Source organism: Hordeum vulgare, chromosome 1H (genome assembly GCF_904849725.1).
Source record: "Hordeum vulgare subsp. vulgare chromosome 1H, MorexV3_pseudomolecules_assembly, whole genome shotgun sequence".
In the NCBI taxonomy this organism is placed as follows: Eukaryota; Viridiplantae; Streptophyta; class Magnoliopsida; order Poales; family Poaceae; genus Hordeum; species Hordeum vulgare.
Window position 1 is genome coordinate 218,577,773 of NC_058518.1, and position 22,069 is coordinate 218,599,841.

At 46.1% G+C, this 22,069-nt stretch overlaps 1 pseudogene; it reads left to right on the forward strand.

The window, feature by feature from the left end:
* The window catches only part of LOC123398130, a 38,924-nt pseudogene extending 19,522 nt beyond the window's left edge, over nt 1-19,402 (forward strand).
* Nucleotides 19,403-22,069: the final 2,667 nt, after the last annotated feature.

The following is a 22,069-nucleotide window of genomic DNA, read 5'->3' on the forward strand; positions in this document are numbered from 1 at the left end:
CGTCGGCCTTTGGTGGGCCGAAGGGGGGCCTGTCGACCGGTGGGAAGCCGAAGAGGGCCGGTCGGCCCACGGGTGGCCGAAGAGTCTGCTGTCGGCCCACGGGTGGCCGAAGAGTCTGCTGTCGGCCCACAGGTGGCTGAAGAGGAACCGTCGGCCTCCAGGAGGCCGAGGAGCCCCTCGATAAGGCCCCTGTCACACCCTGTTTTCACCTCACTTTCAATATAATTTCAAAATCTGAGTTTATAAAAAACTTTTCAAAAACCAATGTTGTGAGTGCTATGGTTTTCATTGTATGCTTGTATGCTTGATTTAGTGGTATCAAAAACCATATTTTTCTTAATATAAATATTCCCAAAATTCTTTTTTCTTATTTAGGCTATTTCAAAACCCTCCTTTGGGATTGCACTAGAAGTCCTTGGCAGCAAGGGAGTGCTCTTACCCAAACATGGTGATCTGGTTCTAAAACTATTTTAACCCTCCAAAACCATAAAATAATTATTTTATAAATTATTTTCCAATTTTATTTGCATGTCCATTTGTGAGGCCAGAAATGATATTCCTATATGGAAAATTACTTTTTTGCCTTAGAAAAATCTAAGAAAATTTGGAGATACTAAGAGGACATATATTTTCCATACATAAGATTTTCAAACCCTATTTATATTCAAAATATTTGAGAAAATACTTGACAACCTATTTTTTCTATTTTTATCTTTTGGAATATTTCCAAAGGAAATATTTCCAATAAAATCCTAGAAAATTCCAGCAACCTTCCCAAGCTATATTTAGTGGCCACATCAAGTTTCACCTCATTCCAAGGTGATCTGGTTCACTAAATAATCCTAAAACCCTGTGTGTCCACAACCTAGTTGAAACATCTCTACATTGCAAAGTTTATCCAAATGGGTTGAATATTTGCAGGAGTCTTCAACACGCGAAATGAGGAGTCTGTGCCAAAAATGGGATTTGCAGGAGGTAATCTACCCACATTCCCTTTGGAAGGGACAAATCTGCCATTCGGGGGGGTGATTTCAAGTTTGCATTACCAAACTTGTCCAATGAGGCTCAAATTTGGTGCAGTATCTTATTTCTGCAACACACTTAATCGTGTTAACTCTCACCACCAATGGTGAGGTGTTGCTATCCCAAATACCTGTCCAACACCTTCAGCCATATTAGCAAATCAGCCCCTACCCCGCTGCACTCTTAAGCTCTTCCCTCCAAACTCTTTGACCAAGCAGCCAGAACCACTCTCCAACTGCAGGAGAGTGGCCCTCCTCTAATCCAAGAAGAAGGCCCCAAAATCCTCATTCTATGTTCTGATCCAATGCTGGTGTCTCTTCTTTCCTCTCTCCCCATGGCGAGCAGTGAGTCCCTCGGCTCCCAAACGGCTAGGCATCTTCAGTCCAAGCCCCAGGACACCCCAGACACGGCCAAAGCATCCCAGAGCATGCCAGCATGCCATGGCATGCCAAAACTACTCCTTGGGCATGCTGCTGGGCGCACCCGAAGCAAAGGTGGCCAACCCCGGCCGGTTCGAAACTCCCCCAGATGCCCATTCTAGGCCCCGACCATCTCTCTGTATCACGGCAGCCCATGCCCCCTCCTCCCATGCTCTGTTGACCAAAGCGACGCGTGCCCACGCGAGCTAGATCCAACCAGAAGACCGTGGCCACGCATGCACGTTCCTCCTTGCTCTCTCTCCCTCTCAGTGGGTCACGCATGGATGATACTATACAGAGTCGGTGCTCGTAAGACGTACATCGTGTGGGCTGGGTACCAATCGAGTGGATATCTTTGTCTAGTATCATAGAGGAAAGGCATTGATTGGGTACTTACCTCGGGTATGTTATATACCGCGAGTCGTGGATGACATGAAAGTTTCCCCGATCTCGTGGGTACAGCGTACAACCTCTGCAAAGTGTAAAACTATTCGAATAGCCGTGTCCGTGGTCAAGGACAACTGGGTAATCCTGCTTAAACTACGTCCAGTCATATCCGCATAAACCAAGTGTGTGTGTGTGTGTGTGTGTGTGTTTAATGGTGTTATCTGAGAAAGAGTTGATATGACTAAGTTTGGTAACTTGGCATGTCGGGTGAACCCAGAGTGTTCAGCCCATAACAGATATGTTGATATTTGTAACCTGTTCTTCTAAATACCATCTAGCTTATGTTGCACATCCATGATCATGTCCATTTATAGTTAAGCTGCTATCCACCAGTACTGCATATTACTTGTTATCCTACCAAATGCATTATTCATATCATTGGCTGTTTGCGAGTACATTAAAAGTACTCATTGGCTTGCTACTGGTTATATTATTGACCAGACATGGAAGGACCGAAGTTTGGAGAAGAGTACGTCACCGGAGACTGCCCTGCGAACTAGGACGCTCCCAGTCAGAATGCATGTTTGTGTAGGCTGATGGCATGGGCACCTCTTAAGCCCCGTGATTTCCGCTACTAGTTGTATTAGTGTGATTTGGCCTTATAGGCCCTACCATGTGAACTTGACCTTATTGGTCATGTGGTTTATTATTTCGGTACTTTGGACGTAAGACTCTTATATTTCAGCATTTGTGTGTTCAGTGAGCATTGATCTCTGGGATCACTGAGCACGTTCATTCGAGGATCTCGACTCGTAAGTTGGGCTCCCCATAGAGCTGGTATCAGAGCCATCCTGACTGTTGGAAGCCTTAGGTAGCATGGACGATAGCCAAGACGAGTAGTGCACTCAGCCCTTACACTTGAGATTTCTGCACCAACCAAAAATTTCTAACCCTCTCCTACAACCTTGTAGATGGCCGCCGTACCTGAGATGCTTCTGGAGACGGGCTTTCCCCTACTTTTGGGAGATAGCCTCGAGATGTGTCAAGTACGCCGCACACCCATTTTCCTCTACCACGAGCAGTGGGTCAACGCCGACACCAAGAAATATCACGTGGACGTGATAGTGAAGGCTAACGACTCCCCAACTAGTTGGTTCTTTGAAGGACCACACATGGAGAATCTGATGTTGGCAATAGAGACAGACGCACGAGAGGAGCTCGTGCATCTCCGCGACATACTTCCCGAGATGGCTAACGAGCCAGCTACTCGTCACCTGCCTTTTATTAAGGACGGGATTGGCGAGAGTTGGACACTCAACCCATCTTTAGAGGACGGGACGCCACTCAGGTTTCAGACCTACTTCAGCCTCTCCGCCGACACCTTGACTCACCTTCTGATCAAGGAGTCGATGACGCATTGCCAAGAGCTGCACCAAGTCAAGGACCTACTTCACTTGGAAAATATGAAGACCTGCAAGGTCAAGAAGGAAGGAGCACCCGGAGGGCATGTCAGCCATTGCCTTGCGAGGAGGAATACCACCACTCCAGGCCACTCCTATTCAGAGTCGCCGCCTGACCTCGGAAGATTACACTGAGCTACTCACCGCTTCACCGACTAAGAGACGCCGTGATGGACCACTTCCGTCTCCCACACCTCTGAAGGAGGAAGGTACCGACGAGGATGAAGACGAAGACCCTGCAGGACCTGCCTACGAGACCGAGCAGTCCGCCGCTTAGAAGTACGACTTAGGCAATTAGGAGTCTTCCCCAAGCGTAGATGAGTCAGTGTATCGGTTCATGTGAACATGAGTGTTGTGTGAACATGTATGATGCAAGCCGCATTTCTGCCTTAGGCAGCTTGTAAGGGACTACATCACTTGTTTTAATTCAATGCATTAGATTTCCCAAAAACCTTTGTTTAAAACTCTCACACTAGCACAGTACCAAACCCCATTATTTAGAGCATCATCCCTTATGATTCCCGGCCAATTCGACATGTTGACCTGTCTACTCCCCTGACAGGATGGTAATTTCAACCCGCACTAGCACCTTCGGCAACTTCGGCTCTGCCTCCTCTGGCCAGTAGCAGGGAACCGGTGGGAACGCTCAAGCTGGAGATCACCACGAGTAGCAGTAAGGCGATATTCCTCTGCCACCGCCTCCTCCAGAGAGGCTGACTATGGCTCAGTTCCTCCAAGCTCTCCGAGAGGAACTTCAAGCCAATAATGCCGCCATCCAATAACTGGCTCAAGTCTTGGTGAACAATCCGCCGCAAAATGGAAATGGCAATGGTTGCTCTACTCTATCCGAGTTTATGCGGACTACGCCTCCTATATTCACGGAGACAACTGAACCATTGGATGCTGATGACTGGATCCGCACTATAGAAGACCTCCTCGCGCTGGTCAAGTGCACCGATGATCGCGAGAAAGTCCTTTATGCTTCTCACTGTCTCGGAGGCACGACCAGAGCTTGGTGGGACGGGATCCAGATCATGCGAGAAGGGCAAGCTATCACTTGGGCAGTATTCAAAGAAGGATTCCACGTTGCTCACATTCCTCCTGGAATGATGACCATTAAGAAGCGGGAATTTCGAGCTTTAAGGCAAGTCAGTGGAACCGTCAAGGAGTATCTTCGGAAGTTTAACCTCCTGTCGAGATAAGCACCAGAGGACGTAAACACTGAGGCCGCAAAGGTGGAACGCTTTAAGGAAGGACTACAGCAGTCACTCCAGTATCAACTGGTTGTTTTTGAATGTCGGACCTTCTGTGATCTGGTGAACAAGGCCCTCATGTTGGAGGATAAGCGTCTTGCAATGGACGGCACTCGTAAGTGCAAGCTGATGGGTAGTGGAGGAACCAGTAACCTGAAACCACGCCCATGGTAGTCAGCTCCAGCAAGACCCAGTTATCAGCAACAGCAGTACAAGGCATGAACATTCCGCCAGAACTACCAGCCCCAGCAGCAAGTCAATACCAAGCGAGCAATCAACCCACCGAATAATAGTGGAGTCAAGACCAACATCCCGGGACAGGTTACCTGTTTTGGATGTGGACAAGCTGGGCACTATTCCAGGCAGTTCCCCAACAAGAAGCCCAATGCCCCGCGCCCTAGTGTGCCAAATCAGGGACAAAGTCAAGGAGCGCCAGGGAGGAACCAAGCTCCCCGCAATCAGCAGTACTACAATAGGGGACGTATTAATCACATCTCCACAGAAGAAGCATAGGACGACCTGGACTACATTCTGGGTACATTCCTTGTCAGCTCCACCCCAGCAACAATATTGTTTGATTGTGGTGCTTCACATTCTTTTGTTACTCAGAAATTGGCGGAAAAATGTGGTTTGTAGCCTACCCTACTTAATGGGAAAATGGCAGTAGATACCCCAAGAGAAGTGCTAAGGACCAACCTAGGATGTAGAGAAGTCGGGATTAGTATTAATGGGATAAGCTTCTCATCAGATCTCATCGTCATTAAGTCGCAAGGCTTAAAAGTGATACTTGGGATGGATTGGTCGGCCAAGCACCACAACATCTTAGATTGTGCCAACCGGACTATTACCATGACAAGCGAGCAAGGGGTCAAAGTCAAGTATGTCCCTGAGACGACATCCACTCATGTCCCGCAGGTAAACTGCTTATCGGGAGAAGAGCTGGATCGAGTGTCGATAGTCTATGAATACTTGGACATCTTTCCTGATGAGCTGCCAGGGATGCCTCCTGACCGAGACTTTGAGTTCATCATTGAGCTCATGCCCGGGTCAAGGCCTATCTATAAGAAGCCTTACATGATGGGATCCGAAGAGCTAGCAAAACTGAAGAAGCAGCTGGATGAGCAACTCAGGAAATGGTTTATTCGTTCGAGTGCATCACCTTGGGGATCACCTGTTCTGTTCGTTTCTAAGAAGGATGGGACTATCAGACTCTGCATCGATTACCGTTCTCTCAATGAAGTCACGATAAAGAACAAGTACCCACTCCCCAAGATTGAAGACTTGTTTGACCAGTTAAACGGAGCCAAGGTATTTTCCAAGATCGATCTTTGATCTGGATATTACCAACTGAAGATCCGACCCAAAGACATACCCAAGACTACATTCGTGACCCGATACGATCTATACGAGTGCACTGTCATGTCATTTGGGTTGAAAAATGCCACAACATACTTCATGTACCTCATAAACAAGGTCTTCATAGAATACCTGGACAAGTTTCTCCTCGTTTTCATCGATGACATATTAATCTTCTCCAAATCCGAAGAAGAGCATGAGCAACACTTGCGGTTAGTGTTGGAGAAGCTTCGAGAGCACCAACTTTATGCCAAATTCAGCAAATGCCAATTCTGGCTGCACAAAGTTGGATTCTTGGGTCATACCATAACGGCAAACGGATTGGCGATCGATCCCTCGAAGATTACCACGGTAACCAACTGGGAGTCGCCGATCGATGTGATGGAAGTTAGGAGCTTCCTCGGACTCGCGGGGTACTACCGCAAGTTCTTAGAAGGATTCTCCCGCATCGCTCGACCCATGACTCAACTCTTGAAGAAAGGCAAGAAGTTCGAATGGACGCCGGAGTGTGAAGCTAGCTTCCAAGAGTTGAAGAAGAGATTGACTACCGCCCCGGTATTGGCTATTCCAGATATCAACAAGGAGTTTGTGATATATTGTGATGCCTCAATAACTGGGCTAGGTGGAGTCCTAATGCAAGACGGCAGGGTCGTGGCATATATGTCACGGCAAATGCGCCCCATGTGGAAAACTAGGCCACCCATGATCTCGAGTTGACAGCAGTTGTGCATGCCGTGAAGACATGGGGACATTACCTTCTCGAGAAGCGATGTGAAATATACACTGACCACAAAAGTCTAAAGTATATCTTTACTCAAAGGGAGTTGAATATGAGGCAGCAAAGATGGTTGGAGTTAATCAATGATTACGACCTCAACATTCAATACCACCCCGGTAAGGCCAATGTGGTGGCCGATGCCTTAAGCCGGAAGGCCGGCACCTTGAATGTTATGATCGAGGGAAGGCTACCCGCCTTGTATGAAGAGATGGAAAGCTTCGGGTTTCTAATGCCCCAGATGTGTAACCTTCCCCTTTTGGAACCTTCTTATGTGGGTCCACCTTTCTCAATGTCATGAGAGCTATCTATGCATGTGTGATTTCATGTCATGCCACTTGTATTTCTTCCTTGCATGCATGCATAACATATCATATCATGCCCATGTCTTTGTGATGTTGCCTTGTGTTCTTATGAGTTGATGTGATGCCTTGTGAGGATGTGCATGTGATGTGTAGCTTGTGTGGAGTGATGCATGTGATAGTAATTTGCATAATTTTCAAACCATCCTCCCTCCCTCTCTATTTCTTCTCTATATCAAGATTCACTCCTTCCTTTCCTGTTTAAAAGATGCCCATGGTTTAGCAGGTTTTGTGTTGGATTGGAGAGGTGTGTTTTCTATTTTTCAAACATGTTTTAAAGGTGCATATAATTACAAAACAGACCAAGTTAATTCTGTTTTGTAAAATATTTACTTGCTCCTAAACTCTTGTTTCTATTTTTATTAAATAGGTCTTGATTTTTCATGTCGGGGGATGTGCTAGTGTTATTTTTAGCACTTGTAGATTTATTTGTGCTTTTCTTTTCTTTCCTGTCTTTTCTGTAATTGGAAAATGCCTGGGAGTGCTTTTCATCTATCTGCCGCCACCCTGTGGGCTCCCTCCCACATGGCGGCCCACTTCTTTCCCTCTCATGCATATGAGCCCACGCGCGCGTCCCTCCTTCCTCCTCTGACGCCGTCTCTCCCCTCTGCCTCCTTTCCGTCCCCATCAGAGAGAGAAGAAGCTGTCGTCGTAAGGGCACAACCGTCAAGGTTCCCCCCTTATATTTTGGTGTCCGTGCCTCTCCCCTCCTCTAGGTTTTCCCCTCTCTCCCATCGGCCGCCGCCACCTCTCTCCATCCCCATCTCTCTTCCTTCCCCGCAGGTAAGCTTCGGTAGCTAGAGTAGCAGAGAGAGGAGAGCAGCGCCTCGCCGGCATCTGCCCCACTCCCGTCGACGACCGTTGCCCCTGGAGATCACCCCACGCCCCATTCCGGACCTCGGTGAGGCCGGGGAACATCTACAACGACGGCCAGGAGCTCGTCAACGCGTCTGCTCCGGTGAACTGCTTTTTCTTCCCCGGATCTATGTCGACCTCCAGTAGCGGATCACCTTCTTCCTCTTCGGCTTCTCCTCCAAGCCACTACGGCTTCCCTCTTCCTTCCCTATGTGAGGACCCTTCCTTCCTCCCTCCTTCTCTTCGACTAGATCGGCAAGTGCTCGCCGGAGTTCTCTGTCAGGGAGAGTTGTAGCATAGTAGAGTGGTGTGTCTGTTGCGTCGTGCTCGGGCAGATCAGTGCAAATCAGGGACTCCCTTCCCCGCGTAGAAGTCGTGCGGTAGTGTGGTGGCCTCCCCGTCGTCGGATCTGCAGCAGTAGCAGTGCACCACGTCGGCCTCTCTGTCGCCGGCGCGCAGGTGTAGAGCAGGGATAGGAGCAGTGCTAGTCCACCTTGTTTTAGACCTCCCCTCTGCCAGACTCCTGTTTCGTAGTGCAGTGGTGTGCAACAAGCGTTTGTTCTCGAGAGGTTGTGGGTTCGATCCCAGGGGAAGCACTCCCACCTTTTTTTTGCATTTTATTCTGGTGGTATAGTAGGAAAGCAGGGCATGTTTTCCTGTGTGAAGCCCCTCCTCTGTCGAGTACCTTGGCTCTAGCAGAGTGGTAGAGTGTGCTGTGGTATACCAGGGGGTACAGGGTTCAAACCCAGTACCTCTCCTTTTTATTTTTTCTTTGTTTCCTTTTATTTTCCCTTTGTTGAGTTGATAGCTAAACTGCCCAGAGTATTGTAGCATAGTAATATTTGTTTCCTTCCTTGTTGTTGGCCCTTTCCTGCCTAGATTGGTAGTGGTGATGTTATAGGCATAGTGTAGGTTGTGTGTATGTGTGTGATGACATACATACAAGTAGAGCTTGTTGTGCTATTTCTTTTGCTCCAAGTTACATATTATGTAGGTGCATGTGCTTGTAGATTCATGTGCTTTCAAGCATAGTGTTGAGTGAGTGTGTGAGTGTGTAGGGGTGTGGAGGGGATTCCCCCTCTCCACATACGTTGTGTAAATCTGTGCTTAGGTAGTTTACCTTGGTATGTGTGTGATTGCACTAGTAGTGCATGGTAGTTTTATCATGTATATGTGTTCTAGTGGACAAGAGAGCATGTGTAGATGGTGTGTGTGTGAGGGCACTCATTCTAGTGGTACTTTGTGGTGCATGGGTGAGTGTGCACCATCACATGCCCATATGTGAGGGTGTGCATACTCTCTTTCTTAGTGTAGGTGTTGTATCTATGTTATGCTTGTCCCATGTGATGGTGTGGTGATGTGCCAATACACATAGGCATGAGGTCTACCCCTCATGTACCCCATTTTTTTGTGGACTTGAGCATGTGCTTATGTAGGTTGTCTTCTAGTGAATAGCACATGTGATGATGCACTATTCACTACATATGATGTTATGTAGTTTTTCTTCTCTAGTTTGTGCTCACTTGCTCCAAGCAGGTGCATAGGTATTATATATGCTTTTGGGGTAGAATCATCCCAGGAACCCATTGGTGAAATCATTTTGCCATTGGAACATTTTCTGGAGATGACATATTTCTTATTTGTACCATGTTGAGAGCTTGTTTCCATGTGATGTGGAGAGCCCAAGTGTTTGTTTCTTGGTTGTGGTAGTAGAGGGTGACCCCCTCTACCACATGTTGGTTTCATTTCATGTTTAGGAATCCATATGTGCAAGTTGTGCCCAATCAAAGTAGGCATGTGGCTGAAATTCCAGATTAATGAAAATGTGAGATTTTCACAAAGTCTGAGAATCTGTTTATATTTTCTTCTCCTGTTGATGAGGTTGTGCAGGTCAATGTGTTGTGATCTAGACTTAGCTTTCAACTGTAAAGTTGAATACTATATGTTTGTCTAGCGCCCTGTAAATTTGCATTCCATTTGGAGTCCTGTAGATATTGTTTTGGCTGCTGTCAAAATGCTTCAGAGCATAAACAAATAGTGAGAATCTGGAATTTTCACTAAGTCCCTGAAATCTGATATTTTTGGGAAAGTTTGCAGCTGTGTAACTTCCTGTGTTTAACTCCTTTGTGTGATATTCTTGCTTGTTCTTGTAGTAATCTTGGATAGCTACAGCCACATATCTTATTTGACATATTTGGGTGGCTGTAGGTGCTTTGCATGTAGCTCACAAAGTGCTATGATGCAGTTTATGGCAGATTGTGTAGATTTGGTACTTTGATAATTGTGAGTGCTTAGTCAATGATGTGGTGTTCTTATTTGCTCCACCCCATCCATGTTGGTTTGTTTTATGTCTTGGCTACCTGGCAATACCAGAGTTGAGCCATTGGAGTGTGATATGATGAATTTGACACGTAGGGCTTCATATCTTGTTTTGTTGATTCCCGTTGATCCGTAGCTCCAATTGCAATGTTCTTTATATGGTTTTGCATCATTTTCACGATACGCATCTGATAATGTCATTATCATGCATGTCAAGATAGATTAGGATGCATTTATGTCCAGGAACATGTATTTACTTCTCATGCTTGTGCTAGTGATAGAAATAGTGAAGCATGCTCATATTCATCTCATGAATCATGTGCTTGTTGCATCTTGAGGTGCTGTTGTTCATTGGATGTATGTTGGGTAGCACCGGGATCGGAGAACGAGTACGTGGATTCGGGAGAGTACGTGCAGGACGAACAAGAACCATTCCAAGCTGAGGATATCACAGGCAAGATGACATGACCTTGATTCCATCTCTAGACTTGTTATGCTAGATTACGTTTGTTCCGTAATATGCTCTCTGCCTACCACTGAAATAATTGCCTCTTGATATGCCATGAAACCAAACACTTATCCCTTCCTAGCAAAACTTGAATGTCTAAGTAGGCTTTGCTCATCTACTAATGTTAGCGTTGATAGATGCAGGTGCTTTGCCTCATGTGATAACATGAGCTTGATATCATTATCTTAATTCTGTTATTTAATTAATGCACCTATATACTTGGTAAATAACGGAAGGCCTAGCCTTTTGCCGGGTGCTTTGTTCCGTTATTGCCGCCATAGTTATCGGCTACCGGTGTTTGATTCCACATTGACCGCTCCTAACACGTTCGGGGTTGTTATGGGGACCCCCTCGATAAATCGTGTAGTGTTAAGGCTTGTCCGGCAGGACCCAACATTGGTGTTAATTTGCTAATCACTTAATAAAAATCTGCATAGGGAATGGCCTACCCGAGGAATTTAATCAACAACCCGGGCCAGTGCTCCTCATGAGTGTTGGTCCAAACTAGAGCACCGTGCGGGGCCATCCCGGGGAAAATCGGGAGATTTCTCTAGCCATTGTACGCTTCGCTTATCCGGCGTGTTCTGAGACTGAGATACGCGGCTCTTATCAGTGTCGTCACCACATCGGGAGGTCCTGCTAGTCTTGTCTTACCTTAGCGATATATCTTGCGTATAGGAATTCCGGTGAAGCTTTGGTTCTCCCCAAAGTTGAGGTTTTCCTCTAAGGAATCCGACGAGATCACGAGATTCGTGATAGAGAATTACTTTGAAGCCCGTGTACGTTTGTGATGGACTAGTTGGAGCACCCGTGTAGGGTTTAATCTTTCGGAAAGCCGTGCCCGCGGTTATGTGGCAACTTGGAATATTTTGTTAACATCCGATAATAGATAACTTAAACATAAGCTAATAAAATTTCCAACTATGTGCGTAACCGTGACTTTCCCCTTCGAAGATCTCTCTTCGATTGGGAACGCGGTGGGGTTATGATTGACGTAGGTAGGTGTTCATGATCACTTAGTGATCATCTATTTTCGACCGCTAGAATAGACCACCTTCATACAAGTTTCTACGTAAGTTAGCCACCATATCAAGCTTAGGATGCTGCAACCTAAATACTCCACCTTACCAACCTAATAACTTGACTAGTTCTGTCACCGAGGTCACAGATTGCCGAGTCCCCGTGGCTCACAGATTCCTTCACAACACCAACAAGTTCAGGTACCCCCGAGACAGGTGATCCCGACGGCACGCAGCTGGCATGGCAGTACGATGAGGAGAACGACCGCCTGTACGTGAACTATCCAGAAGATTGAGGCGTGGTCGTGGTCGTGATCGTGGGCCAGCAGGCAGGGTAGCATAGTCATTTCCCATGTTTTGTAGTCCGTAGCGGAACTACCTTGATTGTATGCGTGATGTACTCTGATATATTTATGACATGGCAATTGAATCCCTTATTGTCATTCTGTTAATATTATGTATGTGCTATGTTACCATGTTTGCAAAACGCTTAGATGCGCTCCTTTCCAATTCGGGGCCTCGATCCCCAGATCGGAAAAGACCGCATCTTAGTCGTTACAGGGTTGGAGCTAGTTGAACCAGGATTCCTAGCTAACGTTGAAGTCAAACCTATGCTAGTGGGCGACATCAAGGAGGCCCAGAAAGGGCACAAGAGCATCGAGGGCATCAAGAAGAAGATCCAGGAAGGCAAGGCCCTAGAATTCTTGGTGGATGATCAAGGAGTAGTATGGTTTGGGAAGCGTTTATCTGAACCCAACAAGGCAGAACTCCAGGACTTGATCCTACAGGAAGCCCATGGCACACGCTACTCTATTCACCCCGGTGGCAACAAGATGTATCAAGACCTCTGGGAAAGATTCTGGTGGCACGACATGAAAAGGGAAATAACATCTTACATCGGCAAGTGCGACGTATGCCAAAGGGTGAAGGATGAACACCAACGACCCACTGGATTGCTACAACCTCTCCAGGTGCCCGAATGGAAGTGGGACCGAGTCGGCATGGACTTCGTCACCGGCTTACCCAGGTCCAGCAAAGGCCATGACTCTATATGGGTCATCGTCGACCATCTCACCAAGGTGTATCAATTCATCCGGTCAGTACCACCTATGGAGGCGACAAGCTGGTTAGCCTCTACATTGAGTGTATTGTGAGCCTTCATGGAGTTCCCAAGGAGATCATATCTGACCGAGGCACGCAGTTCACCTCAAGATTCTGGAACAAGTTCCAAGAAGCTCTCAAAACCAAGCCCTCTTTCAACACCGCCTTCCACCCGCAGACTGGCGAACATATGGAGAGAGTGAACCAGATACATGAACATATGCTCCGCGCATGTGTCTTGGCACACGGAACCAAATGGGAAGACTGTCTGCCGTTCGCTAAGTTCTCATACAACAACAGCTACCTGTCCAGTCTCCAGATGGCCCCATTCGAAGTGCTATATGGACGAAAGTTCCGCACCCCGGCGAAGGATTGATTTTCGGGCCGGAAGTTCTGAAACAGGCAAAAGACAAGGTGCAACTTGTCCGGGAAAACATAAAAGTGGCCAAGTCGCAACAAAAGAGCTATGCGGACTTTCACCGCAGAGAATTGAAGTTTAACCTCGAAGACCACGTGTACCTCTATGTCACACCTGTCAAGGGAACCAAGCGTTTCCACGTCAAGGAGAAACTTGCTCCAAGGTTCATTGGACCTTTTAAGATCACGACAAGGCGTGCAGAAGTTGCTTACCGATTGGAGCTACCTCCGGAACTTTCGGGTGTGCACAACGTCTTCAACGTGTCACAACTTCGGAACTGTATGCAAGCGCCAAACTGTCCAGATCTTTATAAGGACATTGACCATCAGGCCATTGACCTCCAGCCGGACCTCACTTATCGTGAGAGGCCGATTCGCATCTGGGACGAAGCAGAGCGTTGCACCATAAGCCGCACCATCAAGTACTTCAAGGTTCAGTGGAGCAACCACACCGAAGCAGAAGCAACATGGGAGCGTGAAGACTATCTCCGATCCGAATTATCGTACCTTTTTAGCACATAGCTTAGGAATCTCGAGGACGAGATTCTTATAAGGGGGATAGGTCTGTCACACCCTCTTTTCACCTCACTTTCAATGTAATTTCAAAATCTGAGTTATTAAAACTTTTCAAAAGTCAATATTGTGAGTGACATGGTTGTCATTGTATGCTTGTATGCTTGATTGAGTGGTATCAAAACCCATATTTTCCTTAACATAAATATTCCCAAAATTATTTTTTCTTATTATGGCTATTTCAAAACCCTGCTTTGGGATTGCACTAGAAGTCCTTGACAGCAAGGGAGTGCTCTTACCCAAAGATGGTGATCTCGTTCTAAAACTATTTTAACCCTCCAAAACCATAAAATAATTATTTTATAAATTATTTTCCTATTTTATTTGCATGTCCATTTCTGAGGCCACAAATGATATTCCTATATGGAAAACTACTTTTCTGCATTAGAAAAATCGGAGAAAATTTGGAGATACTCAGAGGACATATATTTTTCATACATAAGATTTTCAACCCCTATTTATATTCAAAATATTTGAGCAAATCCTTGAAAACCTATTCTATTTGTTTTGATCTTTTGGAATATTTGCAAAGGAAATATTTCCAATAAAATCCTAAAAAATTCCAGCAACCTTCCCAAGCTATATTTAGTGGCCACATCAAGTTTCACCTCATTCCAAGGTGATTTGGTTCAGTAAATTATCCTAAAACCCTCTTTGTTGAGAACCAAGTTGAAACATCTCTACATCGCAAAGTTTATCCAAATGGGTTGAAACTTTGTAGGAGTGTTCAACACCCCAAATGAGGAGTCTCTGCCAAAATGGGATTTGCACGAGGTAATCTACCCACATTCCATTTGGAAAGGACAAATCTGCCATTTGGGGGGTGATTTCAAGTTTGCATTGCCTAACTTGTCCAATGAGGCTCAAATTTGGTGGAGTATCTTATTTCTGCATCAAAGTTAATCTTTTTAACTCTCACCACCAGTGGTGAGTTGTTGCTGTCCCAAACACCTGTCGAAAACCTTCTGCCATATTAGCAAATCAGCCCTACCCCACTCCACACTTAAGGTCTTCCCTCCAAATTCTTTGACCAAGCAGCCAGAACCACTACCCAATTGTAGGAGAGTGGCCCCTCTTCTAATCCAAGCAGAAGGCCCCAAAATCCTCATTCTAAGTTCTGATCCAATGCTGGCATATCTTCTTTACGCTCTCCCCATGGCCAGTAGTGAGTCCCACGACTCCCAAACGGCTAGGCATCTTCAGTCCAAGCAACAGGATACCCCAGACACGGCCAAAGTGCCCCAGAGCATGCCAGCATGTCGTGGCATGCCAAAACTATGCTTTGGGCACGCTTCTGGGCGCACACAAAGCAAAGGCGGCCAGCCCCGGCCAGTTCGAGCCTCCCCCTCATGCCCATTCTAGTTCCCGGCTATCTCTTTGTATCTGGGCAGCTCCAGAGCCCCTCCTCCCTCGCTCTTTCGACCGGAGCGATGCATGCCCACGCGCGCGAGATCCAACCAGAAGACCATGGCCACGCGTTCATGCTCCTCCCTGCTCGCTCTCCCTCTCAGTAGGTCACACATGTCCTAAAACACGTCCGCATACCGTGGTTTCGACCCCGTGCACTCACTCCCACTCATGCGAGCAGCGGTGAAACCACGTGTGCCACCGTCTCGGTACACCATCGGGAGCGTATAAATAGGCCTTCCCCCTCGCTCCAGCACCTCCATCCCACCTCTCAAGTGCCTAAATTCCACCCCTAGACTCTCCATTTGAGCACAGCGAGCTCCTGTGCTCGATATCGACCGAGGCCCGACCGCTTTGGAGCTCTGTCGATCTCGGGCTACGGGCCAGCTCCAACACTCCTTTGACCTCCTCCGTGATCGTAGCAACCTCAGGGAGCTTCCTCATCACCTCCCCGAGCTAATCCTCGCCCATAGCACCTAGTTCATCAGCCTCCCGAAACAGCTCCGCCGTAGCCACCTCATCGCCGATGAACCAGGGCCTCCCCGTCGACCCCTCGGCCACCATCAGGTAGGCGACGGTGAGCTGGTTCCATTTCTGCCTTCGGTTGGGCTTGAGGACGTCGGTGGCATCGCCGGCGTGCCTCCCCTCCTCTCTATCCCGAGGTGGAAGACGACCCCGATAGGCGGGGCTCACCTGTCGGTGGCTCTTCTCTCGCCCCCTCTCTCCTCTATGTCACTGAACACACGGGCCCGCGCGTCAGGTTTGAACCTGGTCGCGCGCGCGCCTGGGTTAGCTGGCTGGCTGGCTAGCTCGGCCGGCCCAAACCTCAGGCCGAGCCAGGCTTGAGCCCCGGCGTCATTTCTTTTTGTGTTTAATCTGGTTTTAAAAGAGTTTTATAAAAATAATTCTTCTAAAAATGAGTAGTATTTAATAGAGCCTTTGTACACATTTTTGAGACAACCTTTCTGTTTTATAATAAATAAAAAAGGCTATTTGGATTAGTTTTGCTTCTATTTAAGTGATCTTAAAAATAACCTTTCACTAAAAACAAAGACAAATATTTTTAGAATAACAATATGGATTTATCAGAATTACGCAACAGTTTTAAAGTGAGTTTGTGATCTGTTTTTGAGTGAGCTACTTATTGGTTTTTTATTTATTACGACGATAGAAACCACGATTGACGAAGGAGTTGGACTTGAAGACCCCGCAGACCCCTTAGCTGATCAAGGCAAGTAGCCCTTTGACCATGCCCGGGCTATTGTTATATTTCATGCTAGTAAAGCAAATACTCCTGTTGCATATGATTATAAATATTTGGTAAATCATTGAAGTGATGTTACCGATGGCTCCTCCGGAGCACTTGCATTTTGAGCATGATCCTACCGCCTATGAGGGTCACGCTAACATCATGTTGACAAGTAGAGCTAAGCATAGTAGAAGCATGAGCATGATGATGGTATAAATCAAAGGTTTATGAAAACCCCATCGGGTGCCACTAATGCCCGAGGGTGATGATGAGTTAGGTGGCCACTTTTGGTGAAGTGGTGCACCGGGTATTTTGGTGTGAGTGGTTTCGGAAATGGGAATAGATTTATGATGTGTCGAGCATCCCAACCTTACATGTGCGACCACGTTACCCCTTTATGGGATGGGGCTTTGTTGATTACTCTGGTCGGTGCTAGCAAAGAGCCACATTACTAGTGGCGGGAGTGATGTGTGGTCACTCTCATGGCGGGGTCATGCCAGGTAGGGCGACTATGTCGTTTTTACGTGTTCCGGGCACATCGTTGGTCCCCACATGGATGATATTGTCCAGAGTCGGTGTTCGTAATACGTACATCATGTGAGATGGGTACCAATCGAGTGGACCTCTTTGTCTAGCATCGTAAGAGGAAAGGCATTGATCGGGTACTTACCTCGGGTATATTATATACCGTAAGTCGTGGATGACACAGAAGTTTCACCAATCTCGTGGGTACAACGTACAACCTCTACAGAGTGTAAAACTATTCGAATAGCCATGTCCATAGTCAAGGAAAGTTGGGTAATCTTGCTTAAACTACGTCCAGTTGTTTCTGCATAAACCAAGTGTGAGTGTGTGTGTGTGTGTGTTTAATGGTGTTATCTGAGAAAGATTTGATATGACTAAGTTTGGTCACTTGGCATATCGGGTGAACCCGGAGTGTTCAGCTCATAACATTTATGTAGATATCTGTAACCTGTTCTTCTAAATACCATCTAGCTTATGTTGCACATCCATGATCATGTTTATTTACAGTTAAGCTGCTATCCACCAGTACTGCATATTACTTGTTATCCTACCAAATGCATTAGTAATATCATGGGCTATTTAGGAGTACATTCAAAGTACTCATTGGCTTGCCACTAGTTATATTATTGAGCAGACATGGAAGGACCAAAGTTTGGAGAAGAGTACGTCATCGGAGACGACCCTGCAAACTTGGACGCTTCCCAGTCAGAATGCCTGTTGGTGTAGGCTGATGGCATGGGCACCCGCTTAAGCCTCAAGATTTCCTCTACTAGCTGTATCAGTGTGATTTGGCCTTATAGGCCCTACCATGTTAACTAGACTTATTGGTCATGTATTGTATTATTTTGGTACTTTGGATGTAAGACTCTTGTATTTCAGCATCTGTGTGTTCGGTGAGCATTGATCTCTAGTATCACTAAGCACGTTCATTCAGCGATCTCGACTCGTAAGTCGGGGTCCCCACACCCCCTCCTTCCTTTCTCCTTCGACCACTCTTTTCGCCCTCCCCATCCTCCAGGCTCCCCAGCTCCACCTCCCACTCTTGTTTCTCTCTTGTGCTTCCACCCTCGCGCCGATCTCTTCGCTCGTCCACCCATTTTCATATCCAACCCGCGTAAACAATAGATCAGGGCTCTTTCCATAGGCCTACGATATTTTTTTTCTTCCAACTCAATCAAATGTCAACTTTCAACTCGGTTGTCTATTCAGTTCTTATTGGTCACCATTAGTTTGCAGGTAAATGGCTTGCTCATTTTGTCGAGCTCCAGGTGGCCCTTGTTTTTTTCCTTTGATTCCAGTGCGTCTGTATTCATTGTTGTGCTGGATCGTCGATGTTCAAGGCGTGTTTTAAGATTCTATATCTTGTTTATCTGACTATGACATATGGTGGATGTTGTTTTGGTTGGAATGTATTCGAATGCCTTTGTTTATATGATTATGATGTTTGCTTATATTCTTGTTGTAGTATGTTCCATGCAGTGTTAGATCACATCTTGCTCGGTACATTGAGGAGTGCAGAGCTTTAGCTATTCGGAGGGGTGACACATATATTGATCTTGCTTTTCACAACAGTGAGGGTAACTTATACCACGTTCTGTTTAGACATGGTCGGATGAGCAGTAAATTCCATGGTTCTTCGTGGGAGGAACTTGTGAATGATTATGGTCTCCGTCATTGTGACATGATGACTGTTAGGCTTGAGCACTATGGAACTATGATTGGTGTCGATTTTCATCGGGATGGTGTTATGTTGTTCCCTTTACCCTGTGTTGGTAAGTTAATTGTTGGACTGATTTTCAGTTTTCTTTCAGCTTATATGTTTTGTTGTTCTGCTCAGTTTGTGAAATTATTTTTTTGTAGCTCTTGAGTATCTAAGTGAAACTCAGAGGGAACTTGTTGACAGTTGTTTTTATAGTCATGGTGTCACTCTGAATTATCATCAAATGTATGTCATGTCGTGACAACTCTTTGATGACAACTACATATGGTGTACTACTTTTGTTCATAGGACGGATTCCATGAATGTTATTTCTCAACATATGGTGAGCTTTGGTTTCGGGTATTTTTTTATTTATTTGTTCTTTATTCTAGCATACTGTTTTAAATTTGTAAGCTAAATATCATATAACTTGATGTTTTTGTCAGGTTATTCCTAGCATGGTTGTGAGGAGTTTAAAGGAATTTGTGTCAATTCCTAGGACTGGTTCTTTAACTGTTGAAATTACTTTCGATTCTGAATATGATGATATATCGGTGAGCATTCCTTGTTCCTACTTTATTGGCTTGGGTGGTAGAATGGTGTTGAAGAAGGAAGGTTTTGGTAATTTTCTTTTGGCATCATCTGTTGGAGTCAACAATTTGGTGCTCAGAACCTTCAACGAGCGTGAACATTAGCTAGCTGTGGTTTTCAGCCATCTGCCATAGTGATCGTACTATCTCGCCCTACTATCCCCCCATTTTCTTTTCCTGCCCTACTATCCCGCCATACTCTGCCGCCACTTTCTTTCCTGCCATTCTTTACCTCCATTCTCTATCGCCACTTTTTTCCCGCCTTTCTCTCCCGCCATTTTCTTTCCTGTGTCGCTCTCAGGCACCTATAAAACTCCCCTCAAATTGCACCATGATGGAGGGGTAGCAGCCCCTCGCCTGGCTATGCGCAAACTGTGTGTGTGCATGACAGCAAACATTAGTAAATACTATTGAATAGCGAGAAATAGACATTACTAATTCATATTGTTGCTAGTTATGAAAATACCTCTCTCCGTGCCCAAACAGATCCCATAGTAGACAATCGCCGATAGAAGGCACGTAAGTCCCAACCATGTCCTCATAACCAAAAGATTTTTCAACGCTGACATAGGGTCGACCAATAGGGAATCTCTCATATGACCAGAGCTGCAACAATAGTGGACATCCAACAAGACCAGATTTTCTAGACTTCAATTGGCAAGCTTTGCACATGCCTCTATACTTAGGCGCTAACACAGTAGAACCAAAACTCCTCTGCACAATGTTCTCCGGGTAACGTGTGTCAGATATCTCTCGTGCAATACCGATGAGTCATGAAACGACAGTGGTCACATGGTTCTCCGTGAACATCGTCTTGCTGAACAACCACAAAATATATGCCTCTAGGGATCGGTCAATCTGTGCCTTTGACAACTCAACGTTGGGATATCCTAAGGAGACAATCTGAAACTGGATCAACCACCTAAAAAGAGGCATGTGATGATCGTTGTCCAGCACCGTAGTAGTTGGCACCGCAGCCAGAAAACGGCCTGCATCGATGCTAGCCAACCAGTTTCTGCCTCTAAAGGACATATGGCAGCACGGGCCAGAGGTAATCCCAACAAGTAAGACATATCGTGTAAAGTTGGTGCCATCTCTCCCTAGGAAAAGTGAAATGTATGTGTCTCTGGTCTCCATCTATCTACTAAGCAGGTAAGGAGTGACTTGTCGTAAGAGAAACGTGTAACTTGCCTCTTGTGTAACTCCATTGGTTCACCTGCCTCATCCAATTATGGATGAGGAACCCACTCATCCAATGTACCCTCAACCAGTCGTGCCAAGGGTAAAAGTCTAGCCCAACTTAACCTACAAAATAAATAGAATGTAGCATACAATTAGCGGCTATCAAAAGGATGTCAAACATAGTAGGTCATTATAGTGACACATACCTTCACCACCCCACCATGGCTCCTCCAAATGAACAAAAACTACCCCATGGCAGAAAATGAGACCTTAGGCCGGTGGAGATGGGTATGATCCATTGATTCAGAGGATTGAATAGGAAAATGGGTGGAGGATGGAGGAGATCGGAGGGGGGGCGGAATCGGTTTTGAAAACGAGAGAGAGAGGATGAGTCAGAGGAGGAAGAAGGTCCCGCGCGGTCGGCCTTATCCAGGGGCTCTTCGGTCTCCTGGAGGCGGACGGGTCCTCTTCGGCCACCAGTGGGCCGATCGACCCTCTTCGGCCTCCCGCCGGCCGACAGGCCCCCCTTCGGCCCACCAGAGGCAGACGGGGTGCTGGTTTTGGTTATTTTCAATTTCTACATATGCTTTTCTATTTTGGTACAAAATAGGTAGTAGTTTTAAAGAAATCCTATATTTCGCACTTCTTCCAATTTTTCAAAGGAAGTGAAGGTTTTTGCCTTAGCACTTCCACCCTTATTCTCTTGACTCTCCTGGTCTGCTTTTTTAAAACTTGCAAACAGTCACTAGCACCCTTATGCCCCTAACCACTAGATTCTTTGAAATCTTGATGGGTAACTCGAAAGGAAGCGACCTTGCCAAATGATCATGCACATATTTGCAAGACAAGGTTAGCAATGCTACGACAAGACGACACCAACATAATCTACCTTCTCGATGAATGAGGACATCAAGGCTCAGAAGATGGTGGCACCCTCGACGCTGTCCCAGAGTGATGCAACCTTGGCCTACGATGACTAGGACATAAGATATGCATGATCATGATATGCATCGCTAATAGAGAGATCATGTCCTTATCGTTGTGTGTCGACAACAACCGGTGGATGAGAACCTCGCCATTTGGTCCGCTTCACCATAGTGAGTGGGAAAACTGTTCTCTTCATCCCCCGTTCTTGGTGTCGATATTGTTATTAACATAACCGACAGGTTGGAACTCTATCATGCCTTGTCGATGTCATTGCATAAAGGATTGTCCACTCGGAACTCTCAACGCCTTGGAAGCAACAAGACATTGACAGGATTACGAAGACAACAGAAGACCCTCTCAATGACAGCCATGAGGAACCACCTTCGCCGTCAGATTACGAGAGAGAAGTCGTCAAAGATTCTTTAGGATCAACCCGAATCATTTCAACGAACAACTACAAGACACGTAGCGACACCTGAGGAAGACCCAAAAGACTGAAAGTCTTTCTCTCAAAGACACGAAGCAAGCACGACTATTGAGTATGAGAACCCCTAGGGTAGGATGAGTCGTGTATCCCTTATGCAAAGTCGAGACCATGTGAAGGTTCGAATGTAACCATGTTGTTTGTTACTTGTTTTTTTTCCGTTGTGCTTTGATATAAGT